The sequence below is a fragment of the Pangasianodon hypophthalmus genome, chromosome 5 (assembly GCF_027358585.1).
Source record: "Pangasianodon hypophthalmus isolate fPanHyp1 chromosome 5, fPanHyp1.pri, whole genome shotgun sequence".
Taxonomy (NCBI): Eukaryota; Metazoa; Chordata; class Actinopteri; order Siluriformes; family Pangasiidae; genus Pangasianodon; species Pangasianodon hypophthalmus.
This window is the reverse complement of record NC_069714.1, coordinates 30,787,921-30,804,659: the sequence shown is the minus strand read 5'-3', so window position 1 is coordinate 30,804,659 and position 16,739 is coordinate 30,787,921. Positions and strand designations below refer to the sequence as shown.

The 16,739-nt window shown below is 39.3% G+C and overlaps 1 protein-coding gene across 3 annotated transcripts in view; it reads left to right on the top strand.

The window, feature by feature from the left end:
* The window catches only part of thsd7ba (thrombospondin, type I, domain containing 7Ba), a 282,645-nt gene that overhangs the window by 157,721 nt on the left and 108,185 nt on the right, over positions 1-16,739 (top strand). The gene's annotated exons all lie outside the window — the stretch shown is intronic.

The following is a 16,739-nucleotide window of genomic DNA, read 5'->3' as shown; positions in this document are numbered from 1 at the left end:
GGTGATATTTCCAAACTTTCCAATGACTTGCTGCAGTGGTGTTTGGGAGAACATGTCACATGACCCAGGTGAAGCACAGCTTGGTCCTGTTCCTGTTTAAAGTAAGCATCATTTATGAGAGAGATGGCAGGTAGATGGAACGGGTGGCATGGTGAAGTTGATAAGGGCTTCCGCGAGAGCGTAATTGCCCATCTATCTCTACAGCCTATAAGCCTAATTGCATCTTTTTTTTTTACATCCTTTATTATTCTGTCACAATAGATTATGTGTAGGTTTATTAAGGAGGCAGAGGAGGATCAGAATGAATTAGCTAATGAAGGCGACTGATGAGAATTGACACGCAAGTGTGTGAGCAGGTGTGCGGGGCGTTTTGGGGAAACGGGATGAGATGAAGCTCGTTGTTCACTCACACGTTGCACTCTGGCACACTGTGAAGCTTAATTACAGGGAATTAATGAAGAAATGCGATATGGGTTTAGTGTTTTTAATCAACTTTTACTTATAACCTGTATTTCAGAAATGGCATTACATTCTTGCTGCATAACATGGGAAAGCCCCGCACACCTGCGCACACGTTGGTCCATACGTATTTGGACAGCGACACAATTTTCATAATTTTGCCTCCTTCATAATGCAACACAATGGATTTGAAATGAAGCAATCATGATGTGATCGAAGTGAAGACTTTCAGCTTTAATTCAAGGGGTTTAATAAAAATTAAATTGCATTAACTGATGAGGAATTATAGCCATTTTTAAAGAGTCCCTCCATTTTCACAGACTCAAAAGTATTTGGACAAACTAACAATCATAAACTATCATATTAGGGTTATTTTTAATACTTGGATGCAACGACTGCCTGAAGTCTGGAACCTTATGGACCTGACTGTATATGTATGTTGATCGTATAAGAAAATAATCAGTGACATGGTGGTGTGTTGAAGCAGAGATACTGTTACTAAACTGAAGTTGATTATTTTCCTATAACCACACATCCTGAAGTGTTTTATTCGATTCATACAATAGCAACTTTTTGGTTTTGTACCATTTGTTCTTCTCTTTTTTTTTTCTTTTCTCTTCCTCTCTTAGGAGTGGCTTTAATAGTCCATATTACTAACTAAGTACTTTTTGTCCTCCAAAGCTCGTGATTGTGTTTTATTATTAAAAAAAGAAAGACGTCTGTTTGTGTATTGTTGTTGATTTGTTGTCTCTGTAAGGCCTGAACAACAAGATGTGAAAAAGTGTTATGTCATCATTTCACCTTAATATCTCATTATTTCAAGATACTCTGTATGGCCAAAAGTGACTTTATACATGACACTGTTACAGGATCCCACAAGTCAGTTAATGGAATTTCTATTATCATATACAGCATTAACATCAAATTTATTATTATTCATTTGAGCCATTTGAGTTCCTATCTTGACACATTATCTATCTTTACAAGTTTTTATATTCTTTCTCATTATGTTGACTTAATAACATAGCATTTGTAGATATTATCTTGTTAATTCAAGTGATCTCAACTTAATAGCTCATTGGTTTGTCTTAATAACTAATAATTTCTAGTTAATATCTTGGTTTTTATCTCATTATTTCAGCTAAATATTGAACACCCCACAATTTAGCAACAGGACTAATTTATTATCAAATATTACATTCATTTCAGTCCTTATTTTGCAATTACAGCATATTATCTTGGTATTTTTTACATATTATCTCTTTATTTCAACTTAATATCTCATCGTTTTCACTAAAGTCAGAATCTCTAATTAATATCTTGCTATTTTGACACACTTTATCAAATAATACTAATTCATATTTATATTTATCGTTCTCCTTTTTGGAGGTTTAAAAAAACACATGATTCATACATACACATGCGGTCACCTTTAATACACATGCGGTCATCTTTAATACACATGCGGTCACCTTTAATACACATGCGGTCACCTTTAATACACATGCGGTCACAGGAAGTGGTTAAAAGTCTCTGTGTCTTTATCTTACAATTTCTTGTTGACTTTATTTGTAATGAACAGTGTTTTTTTTTTCAGATTGCTGCAATTTATTTAGGTCCATATCTATAGATAAAGCAGATGTGTGCAGGAGGAGAGGAGCAGGTAATGATAGTTATTAGCATCAGAATTACCCCATTGATTCTCATAATGATAGCGGCGAGAGGTTTGAGTAAATTGGGCTTGGAGTGGTCAGGATATTGTGATTTAACCCCAGCACTCAGCTCAGCTCCGCTCAGGCTCGGTCTGTGTGTGATAGAAAGCTTTGTGGGACACGAGTCCTATTCACTGCAGCTTCCTCTCATCCTTCCTAAAGGATTTTCACCACGGTTCTCTGAGGTAATTAAGGTCAGGAGGAAAAAAATATCCTGTACTCTTCCTGCATTATATCCTCCACAAATAATGTATTGAAAAGTGTGAAGAGACAAGTCCTTTATCCCGAGAGCCCTGATGCTCCATTCTACTAAAAATGTGCATGTTCCAGACAAACCGAGGTTATCTTCTTACTTTATTTGCATAAATGTAGGTGAGGAAATTAAAAATGTTCTAAAAAAACGTGAATTTACAGCTGCCAACAACATAATGATATAATGTTCTGTATAACTGCTGTTGCATGTTTGGCTTATGTAAATTTGCATACATTTATGTGTAATTGCAGTATGTTTCCTTTTTTTTTTTTTTAATTAAATATCTCTCACGACATTTCTCCTGTCCACAAGCCTTCAACCAGATGGTTTAAATCTTACCGTTTCATTCAACGGCCACCTGCATCAACTTCTTATCCGTTAAATCCCTTCCCTTTTTCCAAACCCACATTTTAATAAATCCAAAAAAAAAACCCTTTTTTTCTTCAATATAAGATATAGGTTGTAATTCAAGTACCTGTTCCAGAAATTATAATTCTTTGAGCATGTCCCTTTTCTTGAATCACTGTTCAGTGCATGCGATCTCACCTTACGCTGTAATATATGTGTGTATATACAGTATATATATATATATATATATATATATATATATATAAAACACCCACCTTCATTTATGCTCCATCACACCGCTGCACTGATTTGTTTTCTTCTGCGCGAGGAAAGGTTTGAAGCCTGTCACATTTGACTGACACCTTCCTGACTCGCCAGGTTCTCTGATTCCCTAAAAACACACAACTGAAAGCTTTAGAACACACAAACACACTGCTTTTTACTGCCGATCTCTCAAATCTCATTTTCACCTTTGCACATTTGTATTAAGGAAATGAAATTCCTCTACATACACTCTGACAAAATATAGAACCATTGAGGGCTTTTTGGTTGTCCGTCTTTTTTGGACCCTATAACAAAGTGTTTTCTTATCAGAAAGGTTCCAAAAACCATTAATAAGGATATCATTTTGACATTTATCAATGAACTCTTAAATAACCACTTGAACTGTTTAAAGCCCTTAAGGGTTTTTCAGTTGTTCCTCCTGAGGAACCATTTAAGGTTCTGTGTTTAACTCTACAAAAAAAATTGTTTTTTTGGAAGCTGAAAGTCCTTAATTATCCAATGATCTAATAAAGATGACTTGAAGGACAATTTTTTCTAAGTATTTTTTAATTAGAACCTTTAAGGGTTCTTCAGTCATCTGTTTTGGGGAAGCCTTTCTGCGTAGACCTGCTAGAAACAGTTTTCCTCTCCAAAATCCTTTTTTGAAAGCTAAGAACCCTTAAATATCCAACAACTCTTGAAGTGTATCAAGTACACTATATGGCCAAAAGTATGTGCACCCCTGGCCATCACACCCATATGTGAGTGTTGAACATCTCATTCCAGATTTATTCCCTGTGTTTGCTGTTATAATAAGCTCCACTCTTCTGGGAAGCTTTCCACTAGATGTTGGAGTGTGGCTGTGGGATTTGTGTTCATTCAGCTACAAGAGCATTAGTGAGGTCAGGTGCTGATGTTGGGATGTCGAGGAGGTCTGGGGTTCAGTCGGTGTTCCAGTTCATCCCAAAGGTGTTCAGTGGGGTTGAGGTCAGGGCTCTGTGCAGGACACTCGAGTTCTTCCACTCCAACCTTCACACACCATGTCTTCATGGAGCTCGCTTTGTGCACAGGGGCATTGTCATGCTGGAACAGGTTCAAGTCTCTTAGTTCCAGTGAAGGGAAACTGTAATGCTACAGCACACAGAGACATTCTATACAACTGTGTGCTTCAGACTTTGTGGAAACAGTTTGAAGAAGAACCACATATGGGTGTGATGGTCAGGAGTGCACATACTTTTGGAGACATGGTGTAGCACATAGCTAAGTGTTAAACTCTTCACACGTTCTAGATATTAAGCACAATAGAATGAGCAATAATTTGGAGTTTGTACTGCACACTTACCCAGTTAAAACATACGATCTTAGTGGTTCTTCAAGGGTTGGTTATATGGTTCATTGGATAAATAAGTGTTCTTAGCCTTGTAAAAGAGTATGTCATTCATGTTACAGAATGTCATCTACGTTACAGTATGTCATTCAGGCTACAGTACAAATATTTGGGTGACAGTACCTTATTCAGGTTATAGCACATCATTCAGGTTACAGTATGTGATTCAGGTTACAGTACATCTGTGGGTTTTCCTTTAAAACCACATGGTAAGTAGAAATACATATTTAAAAGCTGTAAACAAATATAGGATGGTATACAAGCTAGAAACACTAACCACGTTTGAAGAAGAAGAGAAGCCATTATTTGTCACATATACAGTACATTACAGTACGGTGAAATTCTTTCTTTACGTATCCCAGCTGGTTAGGAAGCTGAGGTCAGAAGGCAGGGTCAGTCATGATGAGGGGGTTAAGGGGCTTGCTCAAGGGCCCAACAGTGGCAGCTCGGCAGTGCTGTGGCCTGTGACCTTCGGTTCAGGAAGCCAGAGCCTTTAACCACTGAGCCACCACTGCTCTGCACTAGTTGGGTTATTAAAGCAAGTGAAATTATTTGTGTTTTAGGAAACAGACAGATCCATTATCACTGTGTTTGTGTTCAGCTAATGACAAGCTCGACTGCACTCAGCAATCCGAAGTTAGCTTTTTGGGTTTGGCAGGAAAACATCAGCCTCTCCTCGCTTCTACAAGTTGTTCAGACATGTATTGTTGCTCAGCAGAACTAAAAATATTTCCATGAGAAATGACTTTGGTTCTGCTGTTCAGTGACTGGAGTTTCTCAGAAGTTCTTTTCAAAGAGCAGCCTGAATCATTAGCGATTCACCCTGCAGAGCTTTCGCAGTGTGTCCACGGTTAACACCCACTAACACAGAAAACTCCGGAAGGTCCAATTGTGAAAAGATGGAGGTTTAACAGAAGACACAGCAGTGGCTTATAGCAGACTTAAAGATTCTGTTACATTGAAATTGGGTGAAGCGTCGGGTGCAATTACCTCGGAGAGTTTCCGAGCTTTCTTTTTTCAGCCGACAGCGAGTTAGATGTAGCCCTTCCTTTCTCTCTCTCTCTCTCTCTCTCTCTCTCTCTCTCTCTCTCTCTCCTCCCCCCCTCTCTCTCTCTCTCTGTGAACTGTGTGTTCGCATTTCTCATTTCTTATATTTCCTCAGCGATGGCCTCCATCTTTTCTAAACCAGGAGTGGCAGATCCCATCTTGCTATTCCACATCTCCTTAAAGTTGCCAAACTCCTCACAGAAGCAGATTTGTATTTGTGCTTCTTCCTCGAGCTTGTCTCCTGCCTTCATTTGTGTCCGCTGACAGGATTGCGGTTACACTGCTGTGTGGAGTTCAAACAGAAAGCGATCCTCAATCTTCTTAAGAAATGGAAAACGTGAGACTCCTGCATCACATAGTCCATCTTTCAAGAGAAGACCTTTCCTTTAAACTTTGGAAAACATGCTTTTTATTCAGGAGTGTGTCTGTTTTAAATATTTCTCAAAGTGCTTTGTGCGGTTCGTGCTCTTTTATCTGGACTTACTGATCATAGTGCAGGTGGGAAATTAGACCTACGTTCCCTCTTGATGTTTCCTATTAGACGGCGGCTTTCATCCACACATTGAAATGTTAATGTTAAAATTCATATAGAGAGAGTGTGTGTGTATATATACAAAAGCAAAATCTCTCGTTCTGTAGAAAGGTCATGTTGATGTTACTTATGGAAATGGGCACAGATTCACCCAAACTGGACAGCTGAAGACTGGAAAAAATAGACCAGGTGATTTTCTTTTTTTTTCTAATCTTCAGCTGTTCAGTTTCAGTGAGTCTGTGCTCATGATAGCTTCAGACTCCTGTTCCTGGCTGACAGGAGAGGAACCTGATGTGGTCTTCTGCTGTTGTAGCTCATCCTCCTCAAGGTCGATGTGTTGTGCATGCTGAGATGCTTTTCTGCTCACCACGGTTGTAAAGAGTGATGATATGAGTTACTGTATCCTTCCTAGCAGCTCGAACCAATCTGGGCGTTTTCTGCTGATTCTCTCATCAACAAGGTGTTTCCACACACAGAACTCTCGCTCACTCAATGTTTTTTGTTTTTCGCACCATTCTGTGTAAACTCTAGAGACTGTTGTGCGTGAAAATCCCTGCAGGAGATCATCAGTTTCTGAAATACTCAGACCAGCCCATCTGGCACCAACACCCATGCCACGGTAAAGTCACAGAGATCACACTTTTTCTTCACTCTGATGTGTGATGTGAACATTAACTGAAGCTCTTGACCTGTATCTGCATGATTCTATGCATTGTGCTGCTGTCACATGATTGGCTGATTAGATAACTGCATACATGAGCGGGTGTACCTAATAAAGTGGATGATGAGTGTACTTTTTCATCCATACATCTTGAAATATTTTGTCATTAACTTCACTAATCAGACCGGAGAGGGTGAATGTAATAAAAGCAGATCTTAATTAACTGCCTTCAGCTAAATCATTTGTGGAAATGCACGTGACTGGTTGATGCAGATGATCTGCTACAGAAGCCAGGCTGGTTCATGATTAAAAATAAATTATAAACTCTGGAGGTTTATCAGCTGTGCTATAGTATTTTTCGAATGCGTGGTCTGAGTGGCTGAAATAGTTTACTGGGTCGGCCAGCTGATGACTCCTGCTATAGCGTGCGCCCTTTGGATTAACCTCAGTGGATTAAGTTAACTTGAGAACTTCGATGTACAGCACATTACACCACAGGTAAAAACAACATGGCCGTGCTTGGGAGTACTGCAACACTTTAAGATTCTGTTCTTTAACTGAAGGATCCCAGGCTTAAATGCTGCAGTGGCCCTCAATCTAAGAGAACATAATTCAGTTCCTACACGGCTTTCTCTCGCTCCTGCTAATCCGCGTGATGCTAGCCACTCACAGGCATCTGCTCACTCATGACTACAGAATAGAGTCAGTGAGTCTTCATAGGTAACTCTTGTAGGACGGATGACACCTGGGCATCAGCTGGGAATTGGATCGGAAAATTGGAGTTATTCCAACGTTCTTTCCTTATCACTTTTCTTTCTTTCTGGGGAAAAAAGAAGTCTGCATTCTTACCAATTCCGACGCAAGGTGACCCGACTGACTGTGGAAATGATTGCACAATCGCTCGACTCCCACATGCCAACAACATCCTGCTGTTATTTTACGACTGCGGATTCCGACACATTACTGACCTATTTTCTCTCCTGTGGGAATCCTCAAGGGCAAAAACCTAAAATATAGATATTTTGTCATATTGTGGGAACTAAATGGTGGCCTTCCATATTGTTACACAAATCAAACTCCACGTCAGACATTTCCTCGGAGAGATGCAAAGTTGTTTCTATTTTCTGTTTAATTTGTTACGTTATTCCCCCCACACTGACCCCAGGCTAATTCTGTAACAGTGTCCACTTTCAGAGTTATCGCCTGGAGGATCGGTGTGTAATTATAGCTGCACCTCTGGCACTGACAGATGGAGTCCTGAACCAGCTACATGTCAGAAAATCAATTATCATACGTGAAAAATGAAACAGACTTTCCATTAGTCTATTCGCTTATCTGTTTTTTTTTTTCCCCGCAGGCTGTCTTGGCACTGATTAAAGCTTTCATCTCTAAGCTGGTATTCGTTTAGCTGTGTGATGTTCTTCCAAGGTTACAGCCTCGATGCAACTCATCATATATTATGTAACAGTGTGTGTTTTGTGATTTTATGTTATGTTCTGCAGTCTGAACAGTGAATGTGTTCAATCTCACGCGGCTTTTTTGTTATTTCCTCCATTACGATGGAAACGTTTCTGGCCAGATCCTGATGTCGGATTTGGGAATGATGTTATACAGTATATAGAGATGATCTGATCTACATAGATGAGGAAACGAGAGGGGAATATGTGTAGATATACGTGTATTTCTTTAGTTTTTGGTTGCTGATGGCTACACAGTTTATATAACTGACAAAAAAAAGTTAATCAGATATCTTAAAAATGATGTTTTTATTGTTATTGCTTTATTAATCTCCAATAATATTATAGACCCATAGTAGAAAATATGTATATATTGTTTGTTTATTTTGCAGTATATGCCACGTATAATGCCAAAGCTAACAGGATGCAAGTATACATTATATAACAGGGTTTTTTTTTTTGGTTTCTCACAAGCGTTGCAGTCTCAGTCTTGGCTGCCATTTTGTTAAAGAGTTCATGATGTTAATGTGTTTTGTACTCATGTGCCACTGTACACATTTCCAAATAACTAACTCATATCTTACTGGTCAACTTTGAAACATTCCTACGCATTCTTTTTCCACGAGATCTTTAGTATAAAGCTTTTTTCTGACTGAGCCAGGTAGAGATTCTGGCACAGTTTCCTCTTTTGTACCAGTCTGATCCATACGCTCCAGTGAAACACTAATTGTTCCTCCGTTTTTTCCTCCATGGCACTCTGCTCCCATCGCTCGCTCTCCCCATGTGTCAGTTCCCCTGTGAGGCTGTAAATGATGTCCGTTGTGAGGTCGACAGCGTGATTGAGCACATAAATGCAATTTCACTTCGACTGACCCCAAAAAAACCTGAAACCTCATCACATCACATTGATGGCTTGGCGCTGGCCTTTTTTCCGTCTTTCGCAGGAAAAAAGGGAGCGATCAAGCTTTCCAATAACAAGAAATTTCAGCAGTGGAACGATCCTAGAGTGTGTGTGTGTGTGTGTGTGTGTGTGTGTGGTGCTCAGGATGCAGTGGTATTGTGCCAGAGGGTGAGAGCCAGTGATAGATGTGTATATTAATAATGCAGGAGCACCTGAGGGCCGAGCGCCATTTACACTCCCTCTAAACACACATGCAAACACACAGGGGGGCATTTCCTACTTTCTCCCCTGACCTCACTGCTCCTGTCAAAGCTATCTCATTTTAAGCCTCATTACCCACAATGCACTGCAAACACATCTCCTTGAAGTCGCAGTTAATGCCAATGATAACACAACGCATATTGTAAAGTCTATAAAAACTCTTTCTCACTCAGAGTTGGATGTTAAGACTCCAAATTGTGTAAGAAATCAAACACTCTGTGTTGTGCTGTTATAGTAAACTAATCAACGGTAGGGTGGTGTGATGACTACAGTGTTATATTCCTTATATTATATTTTTTTAAATATTAAGGACAACACATAGCAGTTTTTAATTGTTTATTTTACTAATTAAAGCTGTGGAAGTTCCTGTGGTGTTTTATTCCTCACATTTTTCATCAAGCCTAAAACTACAGTGCAGTTAGAAACACTACTTCTAATGCATGTTAACAATTCATAATGCGTAATGGAGATAGTTATAAAGCATAATGCATTTTCATAAATAATTATAACAATATGTAGGTTATAATGCCCTATAAATTCATTGTGACATTATATGAATGATTCCTGATTCATTATAAATTCTAAAAAGCACACTATGATAAATCCAAAACTTCCTGTTCAACTTCCTGTTGGATTTTGCTGGTGTTGCAAAGAATGTCTTCCCTCCCTCCAATACAAACACGTTTATTGTAACTCCTTCAGTGTGAACATCAGAATAAAACAAGCGTCTTTTTAAACTGTGGTTAAATGTCGATGGTGTTGCTATTTGCCCCACACTGAGTCAACACACCACGTGAGAACCGCTTCAGTAAGCCAAGTCTTGGAGAAACTCTTCTTCTCTGAGGTTAAATAATTGAGTGTAATGGCCCGTTGGATGCCTGTCAGGTTCCTATGGAGATATAATATAGATGAATCACACTCAGCGCGTTGGGCTTCGGCACACGGTGCCGCGTGCAGAGTTCAAGATCGAGCATGTGCGAGAGGCAGATGGCTCTCCGGCACAAACGTCTTTATTATCTCCGGATGTGGTTGACAGCTGCCCAAATGTTTCAATATTTCACGTCTGGGATGTCCTCAGACGCCCTCGACACTAATTCAAGAAAATAATTTTACTCTTTCAGCAGATGTTTGCTCTTGGTTTGAAAGATAATTCCACCTTAGTGATGCGAAGCGTTCTGGCGTTACGTTTCCTCAGGTTTTCATCACGGTCAGGTTTGTGTCATGCGGAGGCACCACGCGACGTCAGTAATGCAGCAGTAAACAAAATACGTTTTGCAGGAGCGGTTTATTGTCTCGGCATGTGTGCTAAACAAATTCGGTCGACTCTTGCTCATTTTCAGGATCACTTCAAGCTAAAGTTAAGCTCTGCATCACATCCAGGCATGTATACTGTAAATCCTGTGAACAAAATGTACTCAATGCATAAATAATACACCTCGGTTATGTAGAGAATATCCAAAGTACATTTTTATTTCATGAACTTACTGGAAAACCACCTAAAATATACTATTTTCAAACATTTTTAAAGTAATGCCATTTAATTTACACTTCAGTATGCTGCAAATATGCTTGGATAAATTTATTTTTTAACATATTGAAGCATTCTTAAACAAAATATATGAACATATTAATTATCATGTCAACCTACATGCATTATTTTTAAAAATGAATTAAAATTATGTTTTAGTATATCAAAGAGGAACACTTCAATGCCATTGGTTTTTAACACTATAATTAGACATAAGGTAATTACTCTTTAAATACACTTGTGATGTCATGAGTTCTTATAGGATACAGTTATAATGTACTAGAGTATGCGTAAAGTGTTAAAATGAGAAGTATGCACTATTAAATATATTAGATATACTTTTTAAAGGTACACTTAAATGCACATTTCTTTAGGAAGAGCTGAATATTTGAGCTCCAGATGGGGAAAGCAGTGTGTGTGTGTGTGTGTGTGTGTGTGTGTGTGTGTGTGTGTTGATCAGGTGATCAGGTGTTCAGGTGTGCTTGCTCTGCGGTTACAGCGTGAGCTGGAAGATGAGTTTCCTCTGGGAGTCTGTATGGGGAATAAGAGAGATACATCATACTGAGCAACTACAATCTTTCTCCTCATACATCAGCTCAGTTTGTTCTGTCTGTTGGCAGCTTTTTTTTCCTCGTCTCTCAGCTGGGGATGCAAAGTCCAAAGATCCAATGACCCGCCTACAGCAGTGTGTGTCTGCAGCTGGGTCTGTCTCAACAGCACATGCGTCACTTTCAGTTTGTATTGCTGTCTGTGGTGTCACTGTCTGTGGCGTCGCTGTCTGTGGTGTAACTGTCTGTGGTGTCGCTGTCTGTGGTGTAACTGTCTGTGGCGTCGCTGTCTGTGGTGTAACTGTCTGTGGCGTCGCTGTCTGTGGTGTAAGTGTCTGTGGTGTAAGTGTCTATGGTATTTCTGTCTGTGGTGTAAGTGTCTGTGATGTAAGTGTCTGTGGCGTAAGTGTCTGTGGCGTCGCTGTCTGTGGTGTAACTGTCTGTGGTGTAACTGTCTGTGGCATTGCTGTCTGTGGTGTAGCTGTCTGTGGTATTTCTGTCTGTGGTGTAACTGTCTGTGGTATTTCTGTCTGTGGTGTAACTGTCTGTGGTATTTCTGTCTGTGGTGTAAGTGTCTGTAGCATTGCTGTATGTGGTGTAAGTGTCTGTGGTATTTCTGTCTGTGGTATTTCTGTCTGTGGCATTGCTGTCTGTGGCATTGCTGTCTGTGGTGTAACTGTCTGTGGTATTTCTGTCTGTGCTGTAACTGTCTGTGGCGTTGCTGTCTGTGGTGTAACTGTCTGTGGTATTTCTATCTGTGGTGTAAGTGTCTGTGGTATTTCTGTCTGTGGTGTAACTGTCTGTGGCATTGCTGTCTGTGGCATTGCTGTCTGTGGTGTCTCTGTCTGTGGTGTAACTGTCTGTGGTATTTCTGTCTGTGGTGTAAGTGTCTGTAGCATTGCTGTATGTGGTGTAAGTGTCTGTGGTATTTCTGTCTGTGGCGTTGCTGTCTGTGGTGTAAGTGTCTGTGGTGTAGCTGTCTGTGGTGTAACTGTCTGTGGTGTAACTGTCTGTGGTGTCTGGGTCTAACTCTGCATTTGGTGTCACTGTCCATGGTGTAACTGTCTGTGGCTTCGCTGTCTGTGGTGTCACCATCTACGATGTCACTGTCTGTGGTGTTGCTGTTCCTTGTGTCCTTAGTGTCTTTGGTCTCTCTGTGCACTGTCTGTTAAACCACTGTCTCTAATATTGATGTCCATTGTGTCACTGTCAATTGTGTTGCTGTCTGTGGTGTCACTCTTTGTTGTCTCACTGTCTCTGGTGTCTCTGGTCTCACTGTCTCTGATGTCTCTGGTCTCGCTGTCTCTGATGTCTCTGGTCTCGCTGTCTCTGGTGTCTCTGGTCTCGCTGTCTCTGATGTCTCTGGTCTCGCTGTCTCTGATGTCTCTGGTCTCGCTGTCTCTGGTCTCGCTGTCTCTGGTGTCTCTGGTCTCGCTGTTTCTGATGTCTCTGGTCTCGCTGTCTCTGATGTCTCTGGTCTCACTGTCTCTGATGTCTCTGGTCTCGCTGTCTCTGGTGTCTCTGGTCTCGCTGTCTCTGGTCTCGCTGTCTCTGGTGTCTCTGGTCTCGCTGTTTCTGATGTCTCTGGTCTCACTGTCTCTGATGTCTCTGGTCTCGCTGTCTCTGGTCTCGCTGTCTCTGGTCTCGCTGTCTCTGGTGTCTCTGGTCTCGCTGTCTCTGGTGTCTCTGTCTTTGTTGCATAGTTTATGATTTTGAGGATAATACTCTCAGGTGTGGAGCTGAATCTCCTCAGGTTCAAACTCAGCAGTGAATTCAGCTGACGTCTTTGTTCTTTGCTCCAATTACAGCGTTCTCTCTCTCCATTCTCCCTGCTTAAGGTCATGTTTGCAGAAAGTTCTGGGGAATCTATGTAAATTTATCCGGCTTTAAATATTTGTGAAGCAAATTTGTTATGCAGCTGGGTGTCCCGGCTCACTAGTGCCTGGTGAGTGTTAGCTGTTTCCCTCATGATCAAGCGATGTATCAACGTGCCAGTTTATCAGCAAGCGCAATCAATTCAGGTGACAGTCATCAGCCAGATGACCTTTCTGCTGTGTCTGTGTGTGTCGATGTGCAGGCTGAGGCGAGATCATGCTGATCGATTCCCAAAATCATGATTTAATCTAAGAACTGATCTCAGATATTTAATTACCTGATGTATGAAGTGACACATGACGCAGCTAAATCATACTGACAAAGTTCAAGTGGTCCAGCTCTTAACAAGTGTCCGGATTCCTCTAGAAAAAAATTTGATTTAATTCTATTTCATGTTGCACTTTCAAGGTTTTTGTTTGACTCACCCTCTTATTTATACAAAAAATGATCCTTGTCTGGCTTTTAATTTGATTTAGTTCAGAGGTGAGTTTCCCCGAAAGGTTGATAACGCTAAGTAGTTCATTAATTACCTCTTAAGAATGATTTTTACTTTAATTAATGAGCATTTCCTAAAACCCATCTTAACTAACGAAGGCTTCTGGGAAACGCTTGTAAAACAGATCTGTATGTTTCATACTCCATTAAATTGTTTGTTATTCACTAAGATTCATCGTCATCAGGAACCACGAGCCCAGTTCACTAAGCTTTACCTTTGTCAGGTGATTATATAGTTCTGATTTGATTTGAATATTTACCTTTAAACGCATGTATTTCACTGTTTTATTAAACTCTTCATGTACAATGACAGATGATCTCTTTTAAGGTGAGTGTGTGATCATTTCGACATGCAGATTGCACAATGCTAAACAGCTATCTGTTATTTATTAGCTATATTAGCCTCGTAGCTCCAGTGTAAACCGAAAGAAGCAAACTTCAGACACAAAACCTTTCCCAGCTGATTGATCACCTTTGGTGTAAATGGTACAAGGTGTGCATTTCATTTTTCATTTAAACTATTCCTGTAAAGCTTGTAGGAAATATAGAATATTTATGGCAGTGTTAGAGAGATGGCACAATCTCACATTTCTACTGTCAAAAAAAGACCAATGTTAAACCATCAGCTTCCCAGGGTTACTTTTTTACTTCGTTTATATAAAGGTCATGGTTGGTATCTGTAAGGATGGCATTTAATTTCCTGTTTATCTTGGAGCAGTGAGTCTGTGTGACATTTATTCTTCCTGATGGCGCTGTGGTCTCACTCGGCTCAGAGTTTAGGCGCCTCGTTTCCTCCCGGACCATAAAGTATCTCAGAGAGAGAAACACTGCCAAGAACACTCGCACTTTAACCCTCGAGAAAGCAGTTATCATGAATAATAACGAAACATATGCTATGATTTTCTATTCATTATTTATCATGAGCAGCTCATAGAAAAGAAGAAATAGAGAAATGCTCTTGGAAGTACAGATTTCAAACTTTTAAATGATCCCATACTTGTTTTGCGTATGAAGTGTGATTAATACGTACAGGTTGCTGTCTTTGTTATACCTTCATCACTGACACAAAGCAAGCAGAAGAATGCTGAAAGTGCAGGCAATGAATAGCTAAGGAAAGTCAGTACACCATGAGCCATGCTTTCCATCATCGAATCAGGAAGCTAGAATGATGACAGACAGATGACGAAGACTGACTCTAAGATATGAAGCCTGTCATCTTAATTCATTGCAGCTTGGTCCGGAGTCTTTGTAAGCATTTTTATAAACTCTAATAAAGCCTCATAAAGCTGTAATAAGTACGACAGTGCACGCTGTTCCAGGAAAACAATCCACACTGGGGTGGTGTAGTGTGTTTTATTTCTCTTATGCCTCAGCAATTTGCCAATGATTACAATTTTCTATTTATTAAAGTACAACACTTCACACTTTTTAATCATTTATAGATACATTTAAAGTTGTAAAACAGCCATGAAACAAATTATTTCCTGTTCTTGCTTCTCTCTTAAAGTTAACAATTTAATATTTATTTATTTATTTACAATAACACATATAAATAGAAAATATTGCAGGAGCAGAGTAAGAATAAAGAATTAATAAGTTAAGGATAAATAAGTTATCAAGGAATTACTTATTGCACATTATTAGAGCTTTATGAGGCATTATTAGAGTTTAGTAACCAAATTACAAAGAATTATAAACTCATTTATAATGTCGTTAATGTTTACTTATTTATTTGTTTGTTTGTTTTTTATTTATACTAAGAAATATAAATATCTGCAGGAACAGGGTAAAAATAAATACATAAAATAAATCAGTAATAAGTTATCAAGGAATTATTTATTGCGCATTATTAGAGCTTTATGAAGCATTATTAGAGTTTATAATAATGCTTACAGCGAAGCACTACCAATTTACGAAGAATTATGAACTCATTTATATAATGATGTCAAAGTTTTTTGAGATTATTTATTTATTTATTTATTTATTTACACTAAAACATCTGCAAGCCCACAGTAAAACGAAAGAAAGAAAGAAAGAAAGTCCCTTATGGCTCTGCACTTACTTTTTTACTTTTTGATTTAGTGCTCTTTTTATCTTTTATTAATCTAATCTCATATCTTACGTTATTACTTGAGCTTTACAGACAGGTAAAGACTTTCACTTCACCTCTTTTTCCCTCTTTTTCCCTCTTTTTTCTCAGAAACTCTCTGTAATGTACTACATGGAAAGGTTTTAGTGTTCGGTGTGGAAGTCAGCGAGACTGAGACTGACACAGAGAACCGAAGTGGTGATGAGAGCTGCTTTTCATTTCTTCACATTTCACACATTCTTAACGCAGCTGAGCTGGGAGATTTTTTTGTGCTCTAAATGGAGCCTCTTTTTTCTTTTTTTCCTGTTTTTTTTTTTTACCCATCGGACCAGTTGTTAAGGTTAATTCCTGCAATCTGCATGCTACATGTTCTCTCTGGGCCAAATGCACTTTCATTCCCTCAAACTATTCCACTTATTTCCATTGTGTAGATAGTGAAAGGATTCGGGGAAGTATGACACGCTGTTTAATGCATGACCTGCAGGTGTATTATGTGTAGAAGGCGGAGCATTGTGATTTCCTCGCCGCTTTGAGAATGACTACTTTTAGCCTGCTTTTGTTAAAGCCAATTGAAGAGCAATTTAAGTTCCTCGCTCTTTGTCCCTGAAGTTTTTCCCTTGTTTCAAATTCCCTCCAGGCGACAGGGACTTTATGAACAGTTTGCACAGATTGTTCTTATCACCACACGTCATTTCCTTTAAAATCATTTCTCCTTTCAAGCAATAAACGGCTTAGTGAGGGCAAAAGTGAGACTTTTAATACAGTGACTCCAGGCACTACTTACAGCTTGTGTACAGTTTGTGCAGCAAAATCAAACCGGGCAGACTTTCAAACTTCAAACAGGAATAAAATTAAACAGCCATAGAGTTAAAAAATCTAAATTCTACCAGAAGGCTTCTGTAGTGAAAAAAAAAAACTAACA